The sequence below is a fragment of the Haematobia irritans genome, chromosome 5 (genome assembly GCF_050003625.1).
Source record: "Haematobia irritans isolate KBUSLIRL chromosome 5, ASM5000362v1, whole genome shotgun sequence".
Classification (NCBI taxonomy): domain Eukaryota; kingdom Metazoa; phylum Arthropoda; class Insecta; order Diptera; family Muscidae; genus Haematobia; species Haematobia irritans.
The window spans coordinates 1,422,009-1,448,933 of NC_134401.1; the positions used below are offsets into that span (position 1 = coordinate 1,422,009).

The 26,925-nt window shown below is 31.4% G+C and overlaps 1 protein-coding gene and 1 long non-coding RNA gene across 5 annotated transcripts in view; both read left to right on the top strand.

The window, feature by feature from the left end:
- Window positions 1–2,222: 2,222 nt before the first annotated feature.
- The window catches only part of LOC142237771 (sphingomyelin phosphodiesterase), a 29,937-nt gene continuing 5,234 nt past the window's right edge, over window positions 2,223–26,925 (top strand). For 3 of the 4 annotated variants that reach the window (XM_075309173.1, XM_075309174.1, XM_075309171.1), the window contains exon 1: window positions 2,223–2,838. The gene's annotated coding sequence lies outside the window, so the exon portion shown is untranslated. Of the gene's footprint in view, window positions 2,839–8,661; window positions 8,783–26,925 lie in introns of those variants that run through there. The other variant, XM_075309172.1, reaches the window with a different exon arrangement.
- LOC142239446 (uncharacterized) lies at window positions 10,709–12,189 on the top strand. Its single transcript, XR_012723031.1, has 4 exons — window positions 10,709–10,943; window positions 11,582–11,655; window positions 11,723–11,815; window positions 11,886–12,189. It is a non-coding gene; the product is annotated as an uncharacterized LOC142239446 (long non-coding RNA).

Consider the following 26,925-nt stretch of genomic DNA (forward strand, 5'->3'; position numbering starts at 1 on the left):
TGTGGCACTGTATTTATAAAACATTTGTGCATGCTTTTCTTGGTGACATTTCAGATTTTCGTCCTTTACCCTCCAAACAAACCAATGCTACTCCTTTGCAAACACACACACACATATATATTTTTCATATTTTTTTTGTGTAAATTCATATTTTATTATCTCATGTCTCTTGCATCGAAACATATAAAATTTAGAGCATACTTTTGGGCAGCAGACATTTCAGCGTTGGTAAAGTTAAGGAACAAAAAATTGATTCGTTTATTCATGCATTTATGCATTCACTTCTTGTTTTCTCCCTCTTATCTAATACTATTCTACCATCTCTGCGTATGTGCGTGTATGTATGTTATACGTAAATCCTGTTATTTGTACTGTACACATGTCAAATGTTTATTCGTAGATGATATATCTTCGGGGGGGGGCAGTAGATACAGGCACACACAAATATGACCATAGAGCAACAAGAAGAACAAACGCATGTTGACTTGAAGATGCTGATATTAGAGCAAATATGAAGGAGTGACAATTTTATTATTGCTTGTTTTAGAACATGTTTGCAAAGAGTAGAACACGGAGAGGAATTTATTTCAAACTTGTTACAAAAAAAAATTTAATTTAGTTCTTAGGGTTACCATGTAGCAAATCCTCTCTGATCTTCATTAAATATGGTATCGCCACAAGTAGAAACAAACTATAGGTTCACATACCGACTTGTTTTTGCTATAATTTAAGGAACATTTTCGTTAACGGAAACTTTAACGCAGGGACCCAAATATCAAAGATTCGTGTTCTAAGTTTAATTAAATAGTTTTGCTGCAAGTAGAGGATGCTGATGAGGAATGTGGTAATTCCGAAACGGCTGTCCGTCCAACCATCTTGCAGTCGTAGGGCTTTGCCCAAATAAATTTAACAAATATACTTTTGCTCTGTTGGTTAAGTTACTCCTATAGTTTAGTCAACGCAACGGTTTTAAGCTGAGATCAAAACAACAAATTTAATTAAAAACCTTGTAAAGCAGAGACTTTGAACTTTCTTTTATTAAAAATTTCTTTAATTTAAAGAAATTTACGTATCGTAAAGTATAGGTTATAAAATGTTCATATTAGGTCAATATATTTTTCAGTGTATACAAATATTACAATTTTATCCTCACTTCTCAAACGATATTTTTCCAATTGGACTCAAGATATTGCCGAAAGCAATTAAGATTTTAAATGTAGGTCTACTGATACACTGAAAAAAATATTGTCGTGAGGTCAAAGATTTTATGTCTTTAAAATACGAATGCGAATTTTGCTTAGCATAGAAGACGCATTTTTCTAAAATAAAGTTATTTTCCTTGTCCAAAAGTCGATAAACTTTTCAATGAAGTCGTATTGTCCTTATAATTAAGTGATTTAAAAATGGGTATCGTAACATGAAAGAAAAAATTTATAGGCTAAGGTCAACTTGACTTTAATAATTCAGAAAAATTCTTTAAATTTAATGAAATTGTCTTTAAATTTGTTGTCTTTTTGCATCTTGACTACAAAGCAAAATATCGTTCAAATATAGGACATGTTTTTCAAAACTTTATTTTAAAGAAGTTTTTTACTTCAAACATAGCATAATTTCTACTGGAAGTGGAGTCCTAATTTGGAAAATAAAGTTGCGGTTAACTCGCTTTTAAAGGACTTTGATAGCATATGAAGAAAAAAAGCTGAGAAAGCGAAAAATTAAAAAATTAAAAATTAAAAGTTTCCTTACTTGTATTCTCCGCTTCTTTGGCTCGGAATCAATACCAAATTTTTTAAAGTAAAGACAAAATCTTTGGAACCGAGTATGCTTTTTTTCAGTGTAATAGGTTATACGAGTATTACCTAATTTTATAAGAACTTTAATGTATCAAGTTTAGCCTCTTAATACGAATGAAGATTAAACGCTTATTGAAATATAATTCAATTTATTGTTCACATACACGTGCTTACAATGTATTTGTACTTAAGAGAGTCTTGAGCACGTGCTAAGCCTGATTTTCTCTTTTCTTTCTCTGGGAACACTCTCACTCATACCCTCACACTTTAGCTCACAAGTGTGAATTTCTTGTATAAAAAAGCTTAAGCCAAGCTTATGAGTTCAGCTTTCACCACATCTTAAATGAGGTAGGTGGTAATGGTTGTGTATGTGCAACAGCGATAAGGCGGCGAATGTTACATGAACAGTGCCTCACTCGATCACCAGTCAGTTGTATACGGCGATTCTTTCAAGGCGGACGTTCTCTGGGCTAAATACGGATTACAGTGGAAAACTGCCGGCCAAACAAACGAAGGCAACGTAAACATAGCGGTAAAGTGAAAATTTAGGTCTTGTTGTTGTTGCTGATGCTCATTGCCGACGATGATGATGTTGATGTGTGTTCGCATGTGAAAATAAACACTCATTGTGCGACAAATGTGGAAAAGATAATGGAAAAAAGAGCATAACAAATAAACAAAGAAATTTGAATTTCGTTTAACAAATATTTGAATCGGAGTAAAAGGAAAGAGTCCATCGTCCACATAATAAAACGTGAATTAAATCACAAAAAAGAAATACCAAATATAAATATTAAGCGATGATATGATAAAGTGATTTCTAAAAAGAAAAAAAGGAAAGAAATGGTCTGCATTGCTTTGTGTCGGTCGCCTTAAAGACATTGGGGAATATAACTACAACATACTGTGTACAAAGGCGAGTGCATATTTCAAACAACGAATGTCTTTAGCTTTTCTGTATTCATCTTCATAGTCTAAATAAACAAAGATAATACAACACAAGTGCAACGACAACAGCAACGTAAAAGCTGTGTAAACTATTGAGGTGAGTGACAAAATTATTTTATTATTTGATTTTTAATAAATAGTGAAATTTACACATGCACAATAACATAAATTCCAATAAAAACTGTCTGTCTCAATGTTGTGCCGCCATCTACAAATTGGTTGTTCATCTAAATACTTCTTCTCTTCGGATTAATTTCAAAGGCCCATTGAAATCTTGAGACATTCCGATAGTTTGCCAAATTCTGCTCTCCTCTCACAAAAATTGCTACATTCATTTTGCACCATTAGTTTAGCTATAGCTAACAATGTTCTTTACTCTCCACCCATACAAGTATCAGTGACCATCAAGGTCTACTGGATGAAAGTAAACTTTATACCTACATATACCGATGTAATTAAATTCACTAAAACAAAAAGTTTTTTATTTGTATTTTTGTTTTATGTTTTTCACTTTTAAATGGGAATCATTTCATATCTGCTGCCATTTCGGGGTGGTGCCAAAATGGTATTAACAATTCAAGATTTATGTTTTCTTCGTTTTTGTTTTGTTTAAAGCAAGTTTTATTCAACTTTTTCTTTTCGTTCAAACATAGTTGCTGATGTTGTTGTTGTTACGGATTTGTGGTGCATTGTTCACATTCGTGCGTATAGAAATTATTACCAGTTGCGATTTGCCAAGAGTCAAAAAACACATGCGCACAACAGCTGTTTACCTGTTGATGGTCTGCCTTTAGGGTTACCATGAAGCTACTTTGAACAATTTTGAATTTTACGTGGAAATATCCTATAGATGACGTTTTCATAGTACCCTCTTTACGATGTTGGTTTACATTAAGTGGAATTTTTCCACATTTTTTTTCTATTATCATATTAACCTTGCAAATAATCTCAATTTTTTACTGCAAATAATTGATCAATTACTTAAGCAACCACCTACAAGGAGAATACTTCCTTAGATTTTTTTATTATTATTTTTAAGCGTATATTTAAGGAAACAAAACTAAACAAATAGTTCAAGTCGTCACATATAGGATTACTTATTTACCTCAATATTGGATATAACACATAACGCTTCTCTATAGTCGCGCGAGGTATTATAAAAGAATAGCTTGTACGTAATTTTAAGCCAATTAAGCACAATTTAAGGCAAACCAAATTTGATTGAATATTAATGTTGGTGGTATGGCTTAATGGAGGAGTTCTATTAAAATAAATTAATAGGATTTTCTTAGAATTATAAGTTATAGTTATAAAAAGAACGAATATATTCATAAAATGTGTAACATTGTTCATAAAAATTATGGAATTCAGTAACAAAAGTATTGAACCATTGAGCTATATAGAGAATTCTCTGATAAAATAAGTACAAAACTCTATTAGTTGAGTTCAGCAGTGAGAGTGTATATGGTAATATTATGTAAATTAATTTTGTCAGGAATTTCATCTCGAGTACGGTTTGCTCCTTGGGCCATAGAGACATATGGTGATGTGACAGACAACCCATTTCGACAACACTACAAATAGTTCCCATAATAACTGAATGTTTTCATTCCCGAACCAGATAACTAAGTTGTAGCAATTGTACATATAAGAACAATTGTATAAGGATCCGGAAGTGGTGCAAAATTGACGCAGAAGCGATGAATTTAACATGGGCTTGTCATAGAACGGATGTCTACCATTTCAACAGCCGCTGCACTGAATTGGCACCACTTCTTAAGGTGTAAGGTGAATTCAGTGTTTTGGATGTGAATTAAGAATTTTTGTGATATTTTAGCAAATGAATAATATTTAAATTTTTTTAATGCATTATAACGCTTTTCTGGAACGTTTGTTATCAAATATTTTAAAAAATTCGAAATTTTTCTAGAAGTGATTTAACATTTTTTTCGTCTAAATTTAAATAATTTGTACCATTTTATTAATTCCTAATATGTTAAAAATTAAAAATATGAAAACAGCGGGTTATAAAAAATTGACTCAAATGAACTTCCTGTGCAGTTAAAATAAAGAACATCTTTGGGAGGGCATTTTTGGAAGATCTTTTAAAGTTGTGCCTTGAGAAGAACTTCCAAATTTTTTTGCTGGGAATTAACATTTCATCTATCTCAATATAGAATGTTTGTATTAAACTCAGCACAATCCTGTTGAATGTGCATCATGTTGGAAGTCTGGTTGTTCAAAAAATTCTTCACTGATCATTTGCTCAAAAATCTAAATTTGTTTGTGAAATATTTGTAAATAAATTTTTCCCTCTTACCTATAACGTAAAAAATGTGTTGGATGAAAAAAATATCCACTCCTTCCTTGTTTGTAAACATTTCTATTATTGAGTTTTAAACTTTAATTTTATTTTGACCTAACAATTTCACATGTGAATAAACCCATCCCAAATCTATACAAAGGCTTGTGTATGGGGATGTAGGTACGTATGTATGTACATACAACACGTATGTATAGGTATAGTATACCTCTGTATGTAATTTCATTTACCAAACATTGACAATCTATCAAAATTGATTTAATTTTCAATAACAACAACAACATCATCATCATCAACAATACAAAAACATAGGATAACAACATAAGGGTCCAAAGAGAAAACACCAATAGGAAGTCAACTAACACCGCAATAGCGTTTAAGCAAAGCTTGCCTCAACCTCGCAAGTTTGCATAGGCTAAAATGCAATTTGCGGCAATGACACGTATTCAATATGTGGCACGAAACACCACACCAGACCCTATACACAACGTCATATTATAATGCAGTGCAACATGTTGAAATATTGTCGTTGTTCAACCAAAGGAATATACCATCAACCATACCCACGATTTTCGCATGCTCACACCCAATGGAATGCCAAGGACAAGAGAAGAACGAGGAGAAGTACATCAAAATTACACTATTGTACAATGTTTGTATCCTACCCCCATTACATTACATTATGTCACAAGATTGTGTGACACTATCATTGTTACAGCATTATGAGAGGCAAAAAGGGAGAACAAGCAAATTATTAAAAAAAATATATCCAATGACAGACATTGGATGGAAGGATAGTCAGGAAATGAAGGAACAGGACAGACTTTAGTTATTTTACTACTCCACATTAGTGGCTTATAGGGATTTCAGAGTAAAGCTTTTGGAATTGGGTTGTCGATGATCTTAACAAACTAAAAACGAAGACGGATAATTTCTTGCATTTCTTTCGCTTTACGAGAGCTATCTTTTCGCACAAAAATCAAAGATCAAATGACAAAAGATTTGTTTTATAATGTCAATGTTATATTAACAAATATCCATGTCATTGAATTTTTCCATCCTTGCCATCCTTTAATTTCCAAAATGCAATCCCAACTAAAAACCATAGACTTCATGTAGACCGAATATTACAACCAACCACTCACAACGTTATTCATAAGGGAAATGATGATGATGATGGTTATGTTGAGGATGACGTTAGTTTACCGTAGTCCTTTAGGTCATCGAAAAATATTGATTTTGACAATACATACAAGTATGGAGGTTGAAAACTCTCAGTTGCAATATCGGACATAACACTTCAAGCTGATGGACATTTTGACGACACTGATGATGTTGATACCATTGATGATGACAATGTTATATTCGCACCCTATGAATAATTGAAACTTGGCGAGTAGTGTTGTTGTTACTAAAAGTGAGGCTAGTTTTGATTACTTTTTGGTTCGAATTGAAGCTTTTCGTGTATGCAAATAGAGCAAATATGATAGTGTTGTTATTTATTCTGAACTCGAATGACTAACTCAGTTCACAATACCTTCATCTTTGTTATGATGTGAATAAACAGCATAAAAAGGTTATGAGGTTATAGTTTGGAAGTATTAAATTCAAACAAAGCCAAAGCTTAAATTTGTATTGAAGCACTAATGTAATGGTTAATTAAAAATAGAAAATAAGTTCCTACATTTAGCCAAACAGAATTTTATATATTCTTCATTACTGGTTTGAATCATATAAAGCTTAAACAAAATAATTAACTAATCTCAAATGAGAATTAGGAAAATTCCTCCGAAACATCCCACGGGAAAGTGATCTTAAAATCATTTGATAATATTTGCATTTCAATGATAAGGCTGAGGTCCAACAAGAAATTCTATGAAGTGGAAATAACCTATAAGTTGGTGAATTATTCAGAATTTATATATATATGGTGAACAAACCTGATTTTTATCATACGCAACTGTACTGTCTTAGGCATACATTTAAATACTTTTTTTTTTAATTTAGTCTCAATCCACTGATATACTCATTACCTATACAATACATTTTAAAAAGACCACTTGCATTTCAGTCATGTACTATACCCAGAAGACAATCTGCCCATAAAATGACACATATTATGGCTTAAATGCAAATAACCAAGCCATTGTAAATACTTGTCACTATGAAAACATAATAAATTCCAAATAATAACAGTAGAAATGTCGGACAACTTTGGAAAGATTTATATGAGCTTAGGACAAAGAGGTGTTGCAATGTGTTGGAAATGCATCAAGGTTTCCCACTAATGTATATCTAATCTAGAGTACATAGAGAATTTACATGTTAATGTGATGACTTTTGTAATTGTATTACACCTCTAGAAATTAAAATTATATTGAATTTATTAATTGAACAGGTAAACTAACCTATTGCCAACTTGTATAAATAAAACCAAATTATCCAAATTATTCTTTACATACATAATGGAATCTATATCCCCCTCCTTAATATCGAAAAAGTTAATGTAATATCATTTCTAAGTTTTGATACAGTAACTTAATTTTAATTCCCTTTATCATATTCTACTTATTAAAAGGCTGAACACTTTAGTTTTGTAGGAAAAGCTACATCTATTCATTACAGATTTACGTGATTACCGGTAAAGTGCATGGCTTTTAGGATTCATAGAAATCCATTCAAATTCTTATAATCATATAGAATCCTGTGTGTCCAACATACATCCTTGCAACTAACAATGTGTATCTCTATATACATTGGCTTATGCAAAATCCAAAAAGACTTAAAAACTCTTTAATTTTATAACATGTCAAGAACATACACAGAAAAAATGTTCAGCAAAATATTTCCAATTAAAATTTTAATTGAATTTTCAAAAATATTCAATAAAAATTTTAATTGATTCAACATTTTTTTAATTAAACGAATATCAATCACAATAGTATCAATTAATTGTTTAATTGGATTAATCATTTAATTGTCTTCGTTGATTAATTCTATCATTTCTGTGATTGAAGACATTTCAATTGGATCAATTAATTTCGTGATTGAACCCAAAAATTATTTTTTTTTTTTTTGTGTATGTACAGAATTATTTAATTGACGACCATTTTATGGTAAAAAAAATGTGGTAGTCAGGAATAGCAGATAAATATACCACGTCATATAAACTGATTTTGAATTCATGAAAATGTCCATTGCAATGTCATACGAACATTAAACGAGTAGAAATTGATATCAGAATCACTGAATTTCAAATGTTCTTTGCTTTATATTAGTCATTGGAAGAAAATCTTTAAAATATTATTAAAACTGTATGCCAAACTGTAGATAACGGAGTTATTATTATTATATAAATATATTTAATGTTGTTGTTTTACTTTGGTACATTTTGTTCTTTTATTAGGGCTAAGTTGTAACTAACTTACTATGAATAAATAAGCAAATATCGTAAACCGAATAAATCATCTCTTACATGGCTAACGATTTATAATTTTGCAAACACCTCCTATTAGCAATAAATAATAACACTTTGCCTCAGTTCTAAGTAAATGAGGGTTTCTTTTACATGTTTATTACTTTTTGGAATATAATCGCCTTAAATGGTGACAAAGACATTTTACCTGTATTCGAATTTGTTACCTAAAATGTAGTATAAAACAAAAGCGAAAATTCATCACAGTGTTAGTTATTCATTTTACAGTGCGATTATCGTCAGGTATGTGAAACTATGTATATTTAAATTTGCGTTAAAATCTATTAAAGGAAGATTACGCTGGAATACAAGAGTGTCGAAATCAAAAAGAGTTTACATAGACGATGTCTTCAAGGATCATGGCATACCAAAAAGTGCAACAGAATTATAGGTTTTTGTTAGTTGAAATGTGTTAATCAAAATTTCAACATTATTACGAGTCAATTTCAAAATAGTATCTTAATAAGAAAGTTTCTTTTGCTTTTCACCTAACAAATTGTTTAAACTTCCTATGGTATCCACCAATTTATTACTCGATGTGTGTTGTTGCATCATAGAAATGTAGGAAGCCAATACTCCTGACACACTGCCAAGGATATGATACTGAGAAACTTTGTAATTTGCTATGGTACGAATTTTCGGCTAGCTTGGTTGTGGCTTAGTCGCTGTGTTATTTAAGTGGAAAATTGGATTTTCAAATTTTCTATCTAGGGTATAAACGAGATGAGGAGTATAGGTCTCATTTCCTTCCTGACATCGGTAGAAATTTATGATAACGTAACTTTGATGGAGTTTGGACATGTGCATTATGACAAATCGAATTACCTCGAAATGTGGATGAAAATTAACATTGTGAAAATATTTGATTTAAAATGATGACATTAGACAACAATGTTAATTGTGTACAATGTTGGATGGACAATTTTATAAGAACTGAACTAAAATCTAAATAAATTTAATCTAAAAACATAATTAATCGTTAGGTCCAATTTTGACAGAGAATCTTTATACTCGACATTTTATTGTCATAACACTAAAATTATTCTTTTCTTTTGTTTTAACCCTTTGACGACGAATGGGACATATATGTATATCCGTTGTAAATTCTACATTTAACAATTAATTTAAAAAAAATAGATTCTTTCTATCGACGCAGAACACATGTCGCTATGAAGACGTAAATTTATTTGTGTGTTACTTTGTGTGTGGGAAAGTTATAAACATGAAAAATCTGGAATTTTTTTCACTAAATATTTTTTTTTATATTTTGGTTGTCTGAGGTGGCTGTATTTTTCGTATAATTTGTATCAACTCATCTTATATCGATAACGGGTTATTCGGCTACATACACAGAAAAAAAGGTGTCTTGTTAATTTTAGGACCAGTTTAACTTCCACATAGTTCAAAAAATTTACTGTAATATAGTTCATTTTTCGTAACCACTGCGAAAATTAACTTAGCTAAAGGAAAACTTATAAAAATTCAGTAAATGTTTTTTAGTTCACTAACTACGAAATGGGACGGATTTTTCCTTAAATAAATTTCCAATACAATAGTTAATGCATCGTTGATTGTATTATAAAAAGACATAGGCAATATAAAAATCTTACTACGAAATGTGGACAATTTACTAAGAAAAAATTTTGTATGGAAAAAAAATTTTATAGTAAAAATTAACTTAACCACAGTACCGATTCATATGGCGGCTTCCTACAGCTTATTTCGGTTTTTACTATAAGTTGGAGTATATTTCCTCACATTGAAAATTTTAGATAAAGTAGAATAAAAAGTAGTTAATTTAATCCTTGACGGGTGTATATAATTTTTTATGGATTCCTCGTAAATTTTGAATATATTTTACCTTATCCTATAGATAGAATACCAACTAATCAATAAACGTGATACTGGAAATTGAAGTGAAAAGAAATTATGAAATTATTGCATCATCTTTTTTTTTTTTTTGTTTGTGTTTGTTATTGCGATGATGTTATGGAATGTGTGTTGTTGGTATCTTTTGTGGTGATAGTTGTTTTGTTGCAATAGCGAGATCAGAAAGGGATCATGTGTGTGTGGAGTTGTTTTTCTTTACATATGTGTCCTTTATGACTATTTGTGTCTTTGAGTTTTATTGGTGCATTCAGTTCTGTTGATGCATTTATGAAGCGCACACGTGGTGCGCTTGCGTGCGGTATTTGTGTTTATTAATAAAAATACATTTATTTCGTAACATTTTAGAAACTGATAAGTGAATGGTGTGATGTTAGAGAAAACAAAAACACTTTATATTGATAAAAAATAAATAACTCTAAAATAAATCACATATTAAGAAACTGTATATTTCTATTAATAATTTAAAATTAGTGCGGTTTTAAATTGGTTTACATAAAAATATTCATAATGAGTGGTAATAAAATGATCTATATTTACTCTACATCTGGATCACAGTACAATTTTTTGAGTCTATATTTTTATGTTATAGCGAGTCCTTAAGGTGTGTACTAAGTTCGAGTTTAGGTGCTAAAATCAGAAATAAATCAGTAAGAAAAGTATAAAATTATACGCCTTCGATGCAAATTTAAATATAACTTGATGGAGAATAGCTCGAAACAAGTTTTTTATAAAGTTTATATTCTTTAAATGGATTACACGATTAAGAACAGAAAATCGTTTTTAAGCTTATGTAGAACGCTGTTTTTTAATTTAATATGATGAATTGTTTTCAAGTTATTCCAATATATATAGCGGAAGTCCCTTAATTTTGAACATAACCGTATATCTCAAAAAGTCGAGCTCTTAAAAAAACAAGTGTAAATTTGGATTCAGCAACCTCAAATTACTAAAAATTTGATATAAATTTTAAATGAACACAAAAACGGTTCAATTTTGTTCCCATGTATTTCTAAAGAAAACTAATCATGAAAAATTGGGATTTTAGCCACTAAACTCGAACTTAATATCCACCATAAATACTAAATGCTATATTGACAAGTGGAAATTATATCTAATTTTATAATATTTTTATTTCATTTATATTCTGAGAAGGATTTCAAAAATGTCCCATTTGTGCATGGATATGATTCCACTAATGTAGTAATTGGATGATTTTTTTCAATGTGGTAAGTTTTTCGTCCATTTGTAATAAAGCCAAAATTTCTATTTATTAAAAATAATTTTCATTTGCAGGATGACAGCAAATCTAATGGTATTTTTTGGAATCTTCTTACTGTTTAATGCTATCTAAGCTGATATCCCTATTGGCTCTAAGAAAATTCTCTTGTAAGTTAAAGATCAAAATACCATAGAATTTGATAATATTTTTATATTTCATATACCTTTTTAACTTCAGAGGCTTATGACGCAAATCCACACAACAAAAACTAGCGAAATCGGTGAAATTGGACAAAAATGAAATGAAAATAGCAACTTATGGCATATATCTTTCATATGGATAGAAAATGGAAATTGATATTAATTAGTTTCATTCTACTAACATAGAATATTACTCTTTTGAAGAAGCAATTACTAACTACGGAAAAGTAACAACATACAGCGTACAAATAAAAACATTTCTTTTATTGTATATCATAAGCCATAGTTTTATGTAATATAATAATAATTTTTTGAAATAAAATACTGGTAGTTATGAAAAATTGTCTTATATTGTACGAAAAATTTCTTAGTTGTATACAGGCTTGTTGTACCTTTAATTCCTAAATTTATTTACTTCTTTGAAAATTATACTGATAAATAGTTTATTTGAAACCAATTTCTAAATATAGGATTCCCAAAAACTTGTTCATTTTTCCGGATAGCAGGAATATTTTGAATGAGTGTAAGTACATTCTTCCCTCAGCGTAGTAAGAATGAACTAAAATACGATGCAATACATAAACTTATTTATAAGAAAATCATGAACTTCTCTAGATGAAAAAAATCTTTGGCGCCAAATCATGGTCATTCTTACTATGGGTTAGTTCATTTTTCGTAAACAATAGTAAACTTTTTTTTCGGTGTAGTCTTTCTAAAAAAGTACCGACATATTTGTCCCATTCTTAGTCTAGGGTAAGAAATATGAACCAACACAATGTAGGGAATGTATGGATACTCATTACTATTATTACCTCAAAAAACCTTAAACTCTTCTTGGCTTAAGGGAAAAATAAAAACTTTTTAACAATAAATTTTGGTATGAGAGTAAGCTTACACAAAGTTCTCAAAACCAAGCACGCCTGCACACAAAAAAATTTCACGATTCCAATTAAAATTTGAATTGAGTTTTAAAAAATATTCAATTAAAAATTTAATTGATTCAACAAATGTTTTAATTGAAACAAAAATCAATCACAAAAATAATAGTATCAATTAATTTTTTAATTGGATCAATTAACTTTTTAATTGACCTTCAATTAATTTTTTAATTTATACTATCATTTCTGTGATTGAAGACATTTCAATTAAAAATTAATTGGATCAATTAATTTCGTGATTGAATCAGAAAAAAAAATTTTTGTGTGTGGTAATGAATACTTGCTAAGTCGCGTATTTTTTGTGCTGGTTGTATTTTACAAATGATAACTAAACTCACCATGTATTTTGTAGCGAATTATATAAAGTATTTTAAAAAATGTTTCTGACTATATATTTGCCTTTGAAGACGAATGCCCCATGAAATTTCTCGTAGAAGGAAATATTTTTTTTTTTAACATTTTGATCACAATATACTTAGTAAATAGGTGTATTTTGAATATGAATTCGCAAGAAAAACTTACTTTTATCGAGCGGTCAATTCTTCGTCGTTAAAGGGTTAATCTAATTTTTTTACATTTTATGAAACTCTATTGGACTATTCACCATGATCTACATTATTGCCAACCAAACGTGAACAGTCTTTCTAACGCGAAAAAAGCCAATCTCTAGCCAGTATATGATTGAGATTTCCTACAGTTGTTTTTTGTTTTTCTCATTAAACTGAACTGTATCTGGCATGTTGTTATGGCTTTCTGTTTTTCATTTACTCGTCGTTAGTTGACCACCGCTGGTGTTTACCAATATTTATCGAGTTTGATGATCTAATAACAACGAGAAAAGGCTGCCCGAAGCGAATCAACAGAATTGTGGACAAAACAAAGAAGCTTAAAGTAAACAATTTATTTACACAAATCTCTATGAATTGGAAGATCTAATGATTTCGTCGTTAAAGGGTTAATCTAATATTTTTACATTTTATGAAACTCTATTGGACTATTCACCATGATCTACATTATTGCCAACCAAAGGTGAACAGTCTTTCTAACGCGAAAAAAGCCAATCTCTAGCCAGTATATGATTGAGATTTCCTACAGTTGTTTTTTGTTTTTCTCATTAAACTGAACTGTATCTGGCATGTTGTTATGGCTTTCTGTTTTTCATTTACTCGTCGTTAGTTGACCACCGCTGGTGTTTACCAATATTTATCGAGTTTGATGATCTAATAACAACGAGAAAAGGCTGCCCGAAGCGAATCAACAGAATTGTGGACAAAACAAAGAAGCTTAAAGTAAACAATTTATTTACACAAATCTCTATGAATTGGAAGATCTAATGATTTCGTCGTTAAAGGGTTAATCTAATATTTTTACATTTTATGAAACTCTATTGGACTATTCACCATGATCTACATTATTGCCAACCAAAGGTGAACAGTCTTTCTAACGCGAAAAAAGCCAATCTCTAGCCAGTATATGATTGAGATTTCCTACAGTTGTTTTTTGTTTTTCTCATTAAACTGAACTGTATCTGGCATGTTGTTATGGCTTTCTGTTTTTCATTTACTCGTCGTTAGTTGACCACCGCTGGTGTTTACCAATATTTATCGAGTTTGATGATCTAATAACAACGAGAAAAGGCTGCCCGAAGCGAATCAACAGAATTGTGGACAAAACAAAGAAGCTTAAAGTAAACAATTTATTTACACAAATCTCTATGAATTGGAAGATCTAATGATTTTATGTTTCACAATGGTTAAAAAAATAATATTGTTTACTATTTCGTTAACAACTCTTTATATCAAATCAATTTGACTAATCCTGTGTCCTAAAATGTATACTCAGAATCTTTTTTTTTCTATAAAAAGTATTAACCCATTACCGCCCTCTGTCCCCATATGACAGCTTTATACAGCATCTGATCTATAAACAAAGACACTTGGTCGCATTTGATAAACATGTTATATTCAGTGCGTTATATTCTTGTTATTATTCGGATAACTTTCGTAAACTACTTTCAATAGTTTTATGAGTACCAAGTGATCTAAAATGTATAATTCTTCGCATATAATAGCTTGATTGTGAGTAGATAAAACTGTTAAGTTTGTTGTAATAAAAAGTTTAAAATTGTACTATCAGGTAATGGAGATTTTTGGAGAATTTCATACTTAATCTGCCCAATGTCCCCACATGGGGACACCCCTTTTTCTAAAAAAGGTCAGTTTTTTTATTTAAATCTTTTTATTTAGTCGTCACTGAATTAATAAAAACCCATAAAATCAATTTTTGTCCGGCAGTTTCATTCTGGGTGTTAATGGGTTGAAAAGGTATTTACAAAGCAATCGAATTTATAACTACAATGAAACCCCTGAAAGGTGGACACCTACGGTCGCCTAAATTTTGTCCACATTTGGGAGGTGTCCACTTTTGAGAGGTTAATTTTAATGTGTTATTTAATATAGTAAACGTCCCCAGACAATTGTCCACATTTGGGAGGTGTCCGGGTTTCAGTGTGTACAAATTTGAGAGGTTTCACTGTATATATATATTTTTTTTAATATTAACTTAAAATAAATATGTTATGTTACGAGAGAACACGTTCTAAGCAAACAAATTATAACGGTTCTTAATATAATCAATATTATGAAATGGACGATGACCCCCCAGTTTACGCTTTTCGAATAGAAATTTTGAAGCTACGAAAAACACGGGAATGTCATTTCCCTATAGAAACTCAGTCAACATTCTTTTAGGCTTACTCAAATCAATGCTGTTTTCATCCTCAACCAGTCTTCGAAATTCAAGCAAACACTATTGTTTGCTCATTGTTAACCTCTTTGAACGTGTCTGAAATATTTTATTTGAACACAAAAATAAGTATGGCCACAATTGCTTGGGCTTGTCAATACTTTTGTTAATGGCCTCATTGTCGTACTCACACACATAAACGGGGTTTCAATTCGCCATTGGGGAAGTGCGTATTATACCACATCCCCCGCTTCAGAAGCCAGTGTTTACTGTTTTCAGTTAAATGGTTTTGCAATCAAATTACCAATGTGAATTACTTTCTTTTTGTCTGTGTGTGTGTATGAAACACACTCATATATACATGCAGACAATTGAAAATTATTTATATTTCTTTAGTTATTACTTAATAGAAAGTAAAAGGGAAATTTCATATTTTCATAATCGCTGATAGTGGATATTTGATGCAATATTCCAGAAAAAAGAATCCAAGTTAACTCGTAGACCCCATCTTATGTGAGTATGTCAATGCCCACCATAGACAATAACAATTGGAAAATAATAATCTCACTGTGAATACGAGGAGTCTGTAATGGCTTTTTCGACTTTTTCGTTGATAAGATTGTATGACCTTTGTATAATGGTATGGTGTTATTTTGAAAATGTTCTGTCCAATAAGCTTTGCTGATTTCATTCATTTCATGAAAACGCCATAATTCAATTGCACTTTGTGTTTGTGTCGTTTCTTTGTATAAATTTCTAACGAAAATAATTAAAATTTTAATATAACTTCCCAAGCCATGTGATACGTATGGTGGTTGTTGTATTTGGTTGTCCAGACTGGCAGCACATTCATTGATATTTATGCAAATTAACACTTCTTGAAACAAAGGCTATAGTGGGTGACCAAAATTTAAGATATTAGGGTGGTTCGAATTAAATATCATGTTGTAGTTTTTTATTGCGTTACGATAGACCATAATTTTTTTTTAATATTTGTTTCAGCCAAGCTACACATGTTTTAATGTAATCGAGTTTAAATTATAAGAAACAATGCTTGCTATTTCAGCAAATGGTGTGTGCTTTCCCTATTTCAGCAGACATTTTGCTGTTTTAGTAGTGTTTACTAACAAATTTTTTTGGGTGTAGTCAGGGATCCGGAGCGGAGCGGAGCAAGCCCTTTTTTGCCGGAGCGGGAGCGGAGCGGGAGCGGCATTTCTAAAATCCGGACCGGAGCGGGAGCGGAGCGGTTTCCAAATGAAAAACCGCTCCGCTCCGAATAAAATATTACTTGAATGAAATGTATAACTTTGAAATTACTTAGTACTTAGCGTAGTGTGAGTAAACGTTTAAAATGTACGATATGTATTTTTGTACGTACGTACATTGGGGAAAACACAAAGTGTTTTTTTAGTAATTGTTTTCAAAAACGGCAAATGTCAAAATATATCTCTAGTATGTGTTGTAAAAGTAACAACAGTACTTTCGATCAATTCCATCCCGTATTACTACAAAAATGTTTGTAATGAACGCCAAATAAATGCAATTAAACGATCTTATTTATACTTAATTTTTTAGTTTTCTACACTGAAAAAAATATTGTCGTGAAGTCAAAGATTTCATGTCCTTAGAATAAGAATACAAATTTTGCTTAACAAGGAAGACGCATTTCTCTAAAATAAAGTTTTTTTCCTTGTCCAAAAGTCAATAAACTTTTGAATGAAGTTGTAATGTCCTTATAATAAAGTGATTTTACTTAAAAATGTGTATCATAACATGAAAGATAAAATTTTTGAGGTAAGGTCAACGTGACTTTAATAATTAAGAAAAATTCTTTAAAATTAATAAAATTGTATTTAAATTTGTTTCCTTTTTGCATCTTGCCTACAAAGCAAAAAATCGTTAAAAAATAAGAAAAGTTTTTCAACACTTTATATTAAAGACGCTTGTTACTTGAAACATAGCATAATTTCTACTGGAAGTCGAGTCTTAATATGGAAAATAAAATTGTCGTTAACTCGTTTTTAAAGGATTTTGATAACAACTGACGAAAAAAATCTAAAAAAAATTAAAAATTAGCATTTGCTTCCTAGAAGCAAGTACATAACCCCCAAATTTAAAAGAGAATTGCGTCTTTAAAGTATCCTTACTTGTATTCTCCGCTTCTTTGGCTCGGAATTAATACCCAAACTGTTAAAGTAAAGACAAAATCTTTGGAACCGGGCATGCGTTTTTTCAGTGTAAGGACATTCATATTTGCTTTACTATTGTACTATACCCTAGCATTCTCTTATTTCTGATATTAGTTCTCGAAAATTTAATTAAAATTATGGATAGTTTCAATTTTGGTTGAAAAATGTGCGCATATACATATATTTTAATTTTTTCTCACATTGAAAACTAATGACTTGATTTTATTATTGCATGTTATCTACTTTTTTGAGAACGAACATTTCTTAAAAACGCTGTTTGAAAATGTATTTTTACAATAAAGTGGAAAAAAGCGAAATTAGGTAACACTAGATCTGAGTAAGAATATTCGTAGGTATACCACGGACTGATTTCGATGGAGGTTGTTGCAAACATACACTGAAAAAAAGCATACCCGGTTCCAAAGATTTTGTCTTTACTTTAAAAAATTTGGTATTGATTCCGAGCCAAAGAAGCGGAGAATACAAGCAAGGACACTTTTAAAACACAATTCTCTCTTAAATTTAGGTTTTGTGTACTTGCTTCTAGGAAGCAAATTTTAATTTTTCGCTTTCTCAGCTTTTTTTCTTCATATGCTATCAAAGTCCTTTAAAAACGAGTTAACGGCAACTTTATTTTCCAAATTAGGACTCGACTTCCAGTAGAAATTATGCTATGTTTGAAGTAAAAAACTTCTTTAAAATAAAGTTTTGAAAAACATGTCCTATATTTGAACGATTTTTTGCTTTGTAGTCAATATGCAAAAAGACAACAAATTTAAAGACAATTTCATTAAATTTAAAGAATTTTTCTGAATTATTAAAGTCAAATTGACCTTAGCCTATAAATTTTTTGTTTCATGTTAAGATACCCATTTTAAGTCAAATCATCAAATATTACAAAACCTTTTCTCTACGTCTGTTGCAAAACAAAAAAAAAACTTTCGGAGAGTAGTTACTTCTACTCTGTGTATAGACTTTCAATTCCAATCAGCGTTGCCGTTTTGGTCCGATCGGACCAAAATTGGTCCAAAAGATTTCTAATTTTTAAATTTGGTCCATTTTCATAAATTTGTGCACCGCAAAGAATATTGTCGGGAGGCCAAATATTTCACATGCTTAAAATACGAATACGAATTTTGCTTAGAATAGAAGACGTATTTCTCTGATATAAAGTTTTTTCCTTGTCTAAAAGTCTCTAAACTTTTCAATGAAGTCAGTTTGTCCTTATAGCTAAGTGATTCGACATAAAAATGTGTATCCTAACATGAATGAAAATTTCGTTTTAATGAAGTCAAAATGGATTTAATATTTCTGAAAAAATCTTCAAAATTAATAAAATGTTTCAACACATTGTTTTAAAGTCATTATACCCTAAACCACATAGTGGTTAGGGTATAATAAATTTGATCTGCCAAAAAATGTGCCTACCAGAAATATTGATTTTAGACCCCATAAAATATATACCGATCGACTCAGAATCACCTCCTGAGTCGATCTAGCGCTTGGTGTCCGTCCGTCCGTCCGTCTGTCCATGTATTTGTTGTTCACAGGATTCCGGTGGCAATTATTAACCGATTTTGATGAAATTTGGTACAGGGAGTTTTTGGGCACAACGACGAACACTATTGAATTTGGAAGAAATCGGATCAAATTTAGATATAGCTCCCATATATATGTATCGCGTGATTTCGACAAATGGGGTCACGCTGTGCTTTTTTTCAAACGGATCGTCGCCAAATTTGGCAAAAGGTAATCTTTTTCATCGCCCTTCAAGTCTGCAAAATTTCATCCAAATCGGTTCAGATTTAGATATAGCTCTCATATATATGTACCGCCCGATTTTTCTCGAAGAGGAGCGGAGCGGAGCGATTTTTTTTTTCTCGGAGCGGAGCGAGGAGCGGAGCGATTTTTTTTTCTCCGGAGCGGGAGCGGAGCGGAGCGAAAAAAATGGACCGCTCCGGATCCCTGGGTGTAGTATACTAAGATTAATGAATAAAACTTAAAAACTATTTTATACCCTCCACCATAGGAATGACAAAGTTAATATACCCCCATATTAACTTTGTCATTCCGTTTGTAACACATCGAAATATTGCTCTAAGACCCCATAAAGTATATATATTCTCGGTCGTGGTGAAATTCTGAGTCGATCTGAGTCGATGTCCGTCCGTCCGTCTGTTGAAATCTCGCTAACTTCCGAACGAAACAAGCTATCGACTTGAAACTTGGCACAAGTAGTTGTTATTTATGTAGCAAATTTGATCCGATCCTGCTGAAATTTACATGGAGTACATGGTGTTAGTATATAGTCTCTAACAACCATGCAAAAATTGGTCCACATCGGTCCATAATTACATATAGCCCCCATATAAACCTATCCCCCGATCCGGCTGAAATTTGGTACATGGTGTTAGTATATGGTCTCTAATAACCATGCAAAAATTGGTCCACATCGGTCCATAATTACATATAGCCCCCATATAAACCGATCCCCCGATTTGGCTTGTGGAGCCTCTAAGAGAAGCAAATTTCATCCGATCCGGCTGTAATTTGGTACATGGTGTTAGTATATGGTCTCTAACAACCATGTAAAAATTGGTCCACATCCGTCCATAATTATATATAGCCCCCATATAAACCGATCCCCAGATTTGACCTCCTGTGCCTTTTGGAGAAGCAAAATTCATCCGATCTGGTTGAAATTTGATACGTGGTTTTAGTATAAGATATTTAACAACCATGCTAAAAGTGGTCCATGTCAGTCCATAATCATATATAGCCTCCATATAAACCGATCCCGAGATTTGGTTTTGGAGCCTCTTGGAGGAGCAAATTTCTTCCGAGTTGAAATTTGGTACATTGTGCTAGTATATGGCCGTTAGCAACCATGTCTAACTAGGTCCATATCGGTCTATAGTTATATATAGCCCTAAGATGAATCGATCCCCAATCACACAAAAATTGGTCCATATCAAGTTCATAATTCTATATAGCCCCCATATAAGCGACCCTCATATTTCTATTTCCATGTCGATTCGTAATTATTTGTAGACTTACCTGTACATAACTTTTTTGTCTAATAACATATATACCACGTATGGACTAACTCACAATTTAGAAACCGATGTTAAGAAGTTTTAAGATACCACAGCCCAAGTAATTCGATTGTGGATGACAGTCTTTCGTAGAAGTTTCTACGCAATCCATGGTGGAGGGTACATAAGATTCGGCCTGGCCGAACTTACGTCCGTATATACTTGTTTTTAAATAACTTGGTTTTGCATGCAATATGTATTTTTATCTACACGCAGAGAAGGAATATGATCACCTCAAACATGTTTCAAGAGCAAAATGTTATTTTTGTATGGTGACCATGTAACACGTTTGTCACTAAAATGTTATTTTCTCGTCAAATATAACCTGCTTGCCGAAATCAAATACATGATTTCCGAGAAAATAACATGGTTGCGAAAACCATGCTACATGGTCACCACCCAAAAATAACATTTTGCTCTTAAAACATGTTTGAGGTGATCATATTCCTTCTCTGGGTGTAATATGTAAGCGAAATCTCAATATGTCTATTAAAATTGATTTCAATGTGATTTCATCAAATCATATTATTTTAAAGTTTTTATAACACTCTTCAAAATAATTCTTTAACTTTGGTAATACCATTCATCTTTTAATATTTCTAATCCACTCTTATATCGCTGGCAGTATATAATATAATTTTCATTATGATAGTATCCGATATTCACACTCAAGCTGTTTCGATGCGGTTTTTAACTTTGTTTGATGTAGGGGGTGGACAATAAATGAGAATTTATATCGCGTTGTAAGTAAACTAAATGTGCATACACATATGAATGAATTTAAACGTTGAGTGGCTCTTCAATGAAAATGAGGTAACATAGTAACATTGGGATAATTGACAAATTTAATTGAATTGAATTCATGTCAACTAAACCATGACGACTTTCAAAACACTATAAGTTTATTATCTCTTAAAATGATCTATAATGCAATCTTTTGGAATACAATTAGGCTTCAAATTGTAAAATCCTATTCGCCTCTAAAAGATCTTGACCTTCATTTAAATATTTTGGTATTGATTCCCATTCAAAGACTTTCTTTAATGTGAACACATTTTAAGAAAGCAAGCTCTTTCTAAGATAAGGTTTTATAGTGGAAGCCCCTTTATTTCAGTGTCACCTCGACTATTTAGACCATTCTAATAACACATAACCTAAAAATACCCAATAGCTAGTATATACATTGGAAAACATTTACCCAGTTTAAAAAATTTTGTCTTCACTTAAATTATATTGGAATAGATTCCGACCCAAAGAAGCGAGGACTTAACTACACTAATGATATATTTTTGGGACTCAATTCACTTTTAAATTTAGATTTTACGTTTTTTTACTTTATTGGTTTTTCTATTTGTTTTCGTCATATTATATGAAAGTCATTCATAAACTTGTTAGCTGCAACTTCAAATTCAAATTCGCCTTCAAGAATAAATTATGAAAGTTTTGAAGTAAAAAATTTTAAATCAAGTTTTGAAAGATGTCTTGTATTTTTGAAAGCTTTTTAGCCGTGTAGTAAAGATGTAAAAAATCAACGAATTTAAAGACAATTTCATTAGTCCAACAAAAATTTCTTTCACGTCACGATTCCAATATTAGAGATGATTCTCCAAACGCCTTCAATGAAAAGTTTAACAACTTGTGGTCTAATAGAAAATCTTTGTATAAAAGAAATGCATCTTCTATGCTACGCAAAATTGGCATTCACATTTTAAGGGCATGAAATCTTTGGGCTTACGACATCTACATCATAAAATTGTAAACATACGTCCCATAATTTCTACTAAAATTCGATTTTATATTCAGTTATAAGTCAATTTTTTTCAATTATGAATATCTGTAAATAAAGTAATATTGTAGTTAAAGAGTTAAATAAAACACAATAAATGCTTCAGTTACTTCATAAATCATATTTATTATGTGGGCTCTCTAACCACAAGCCTATAAAGGTCGAAATCTCTTTTCAAAAAGATCCCCCCCAAAAAAATTACAACACATTTGGCTTACGACTTGGCCTACCCCACACTAAAGATATTGGGCTATTACAGATTCATTTATTTTTTGTTATGGGAAGTTTGGAGATTACGCCAAATGCGACTCCATGGCTGTCCACCATTATTTAACACCTTTTTCCCGAATGGAAATCACAAGTGGCATTTTCAGTGTCATTGCTATCAATAGTAGTAATAACAACAAAAACAACAAACTCATATGAACCACAAGCAACTAAACTTTGGGCAAGTTCACTTTTATGATGTTTTGAAGTGTGTGTGTATGTGTGTGCGCCATGTGCGCAACCAAACCATTTACAACAACAACAATATAATGAAGACGAAAGTGAAAGTATTGAAACATACAAATTGTCTGTTTAGTTTGTTTTTATCTTTCTCTCATTCCATTGTGTCTCCGTTTCCCATTGTTATTGTACTCCCATCGATGGTCGGACATCGGCTTTGGACTTGCACTACTATGTTGCATTATAAAGAACACCCAGCGTTCGTTGTTATCGGCACAGCGGGGGCATGGCAAAGCTGTTGCATTACAAAAAAAAAAACAAAACAGGTTTGGTCGAAAGGTATTTATTAAGTTAAAACATAAGTATTACATGATTTATAGACGGACTTTTGATTTCGAATGACGAATGCAGTATAAGGGTTGCCAATGTACATGAAACGAAAAGAATGCGATCGAGAAAAGAGTGCAACTTTAAAATGTTTAACTTTGTGATCTGCATGAAAATGTGGCCACCAGTAAAAGTGATCCTAGAGGAAGCATTACATATACAGGTCTACCAATAATTAGCAGCTAAAGGCAATGTAGCAATGTCTGTCGGTCGCAAAATACAAGAAAGTACTACATTGTATCTGGAATATACAGTGCCGCACATAAGTATTGGCACAGCACGCTAAACCACATAGTGGTTATCTGCGAAAAATGTGACTACCAAAAATGTTTATTTTGAGCTCCATAGAATATGTCCCGTCGACTCAGAACCACCTCCTGTGTCGGTTTAGACCTTGGTGTCCGGCCGCCTGACCATGTATTTGTTGTTCGCAGTATTCAGGCCACAATTATTAACCGTTTTTGATGAAATTTGGTACAGTTTTGGTGGAAGAATGGAACAATATAGGTACAAATAAAACAAAAAATGAGTCCATTCTTTGCCGAGACTGCTTGATGCTGTTATCAAACAAAAAGGAATGCCCAAAAAGTACTAAATGTACAAAAACCTAATTTAGAACTACCTGTGGCAATATTTTTGTTCCTCAAAAAATGTGCCTTTTTAATGTTTTATAATTTAAATATTGAAAGAAAAAATTTTTTTCTAAAATAAAATTTGATCTATATTCTTAATACAGTTATAATTCAAACTAAAATATTTTGTAATCAAAATAGTTTCATATCACTTTTAACATGTGGGTTTAGTCAAAATTGTTTGGTGTGCCAATATTTATGTGCATCACTGTATACTACTAAAAATTAGATATCCGTGTATATAGCTTTTAACAAATGTCGCTATATTACCCTTCTTTATAAAGCAATCGTCTTCTAATTTTTCAGAAAATATGCATTTATACTGCATACACATAGCTTCCACATATAAATTATATTTGCGACTATTTAGTAGGACTGAGAAGAGTACCATATACATAGTAGGAAAAGTACCATATACTTAGGGGAAAATAGTATTCACACATAAAATATTAGCGACTGGTGCTATTCATAAAAATATTGAAAAAAATGGTTAGTATACGGACGAAAAAGATTGTTTTTCATATGCTTGGGTGTAAAAATTATATGTTTGGAACTCGAATTTTTTAACACAATATTTTTAAGTGCAAGCATATAATGTTTATAAACTAGCATAACATGTTTGGGACATATATGTTAATATGTTAAAACATATTATGTTTGGGACATAAAATGTTTGTAAATATGATATGCTTAGATGCAAACATATATTAATTTGGAAATAGCCTATAAGCATATATGTGTTTAGAAAGAGAGACCTAGAGAGTATGCTGCAAGTAAAATAACCAACCAATTGGCGCCTTAAAAATATATGCACACAAAGAAAATTTCATTAAAATTTTTTACTACCAGTGTATGCCCTAAGGTCAAACATAATATGTTTGAACAATACAAACAATATTTTGTTTGGACCAATCCTGAAAATATATATGCTTGAAGCAAAATGTGTTAAGGGTATATGTTACAGAAGCGTTACAGAGAGCGAAAGCATAAACTTGTATCTCTAACTATTCCACTCCGGTCAGCGGATTTCCTCCAAAGTACTAGAAACTGGAAACTAAAAGTTGCAAAAAATCAGCGGATGGGAATTTCCAGTCATAATTTATGCAGCTTCAATAGTGTATGTCAATAAAAAAAACCCTTCATTTCGATAATGTTACAAAGCAAAAATGATAGTTTTTTTTAATAACCACCAATTTTCATTATTTACAAATGTAGTCATGCAATTGTTTATGCTTTTTGTTTTTGATACCTTACAAACGACAAACTCAAAACAACAACAAAAATAGCAACAAGAGGTTTGGTAACCTGGGAGCCTTACACCACGCTAAATGAAGATTGAGTCATATGATATTTTCTTTCGTTGAAATCATACCCCCTCCCTGATATTCACCGCTTTCATGTAAAAATTACCATTTTTGTCCATGTGCTAATGGATATTTACGGCAACGCATGATATATTTGTATGATGGTATGTCAGAGAAAAATTCCAGCACTTCGTAAAGTTTCTGCAAAACTGAACACAAAAAACAAGTTTGGCTAAAAAGAGTTAACAAACTGATTTGGGCAAATGTAAGAAAGAGCCCAATTCACATAGCTCCCCATTGTAAATGTCTAAATGAAAGTGAAACCTTGACACAAGATGACCAGAATTTTAATGAAAAACATGAAACAAATTGTAACAGATTCCTATGGGGCTAGAAAAGAATTTATTATAGAAAATATACTTCATTTGATAGTAACAAAATTTGATAGTAACATTTGATAGTAAAAAATGATTTTTTGTACAATAGGTCTTAAGGGATGAATCGATCGACTTAAAAATTTTCAGCAGAGTATTATTTTTAAATAGTATGATGGCATAACTATCAAATAGTACAATATGCCAGCATAGAATTAAACAAGTAAGGTCCCTCTTCTGGATAAGTTAGGGCTGATGACGAAATCTGCCACATTGTGGGTATTCATCATGAATTAATTGCATCAGAAGATACCAGATCGTAATAAAGGAAGAATCAAAATATAACTTCTGAATTTAGTCTACTTTCGTCGGCAGGATCCCCATTCCGGCACCGAATCTTATGGGCGTGGCTCTCTCGTGCCTGTTAAACCCGCCTGTGTTTCATCATGTTCTCTGGTGGGTGCCAAATGTAATATTCTCAAGTCTTAATGTGTTCCAATTAATTAAATTTCTCTGTGAGATTTTGGGTTAACGATATTCAGCCCATAATATATCTCTCTGGTCAGTGTGTACTTTTTGCTTCAAAACTATTCAGATTTTAAATTGAGATATATGTTTTTTATACCTCGTTAGTTCTGCCTCAATGAAATTGTTTTCCTTCTTTTTCTGCCACCGTTATTATAAAAACATAATGCAAATACAATGTGCGGAAATTGATAAGTGTCATTGTTAAATATGAGCTAATTGAGATGTTGATTTTTTTACAGATTAAACGTTATCATTATGGGTATAATAAAAAATTGAATATGTATATACCACAAATGTCAATGATTTTAAATCGAATCTAAATTCTCGTTTAATAATAAATAAATTATTATTTAGTAATAACCTGGACTTATTATATTGTAGATAACATTCAACCACAATAAACAAAACGTCCTTTTAGTAAAATGTAATACTTTTCATGTACTCATCAAGGTTATAGAGTACACATCGAACTGTTCGTATCGTTCGATAGGTTTAATACCAATAACCCCAATTATACTTAGGCGAAATGATTTCATTTTCTGAGTCGAATAGAGCAGTTTCGGCCGTCTCTCTTGCACGATATTCTCAAAGGATTTAACCGATTACTGTTGCCCCACTGAAATCGAATTGTTTTCAAAACCTTTATAAGGTT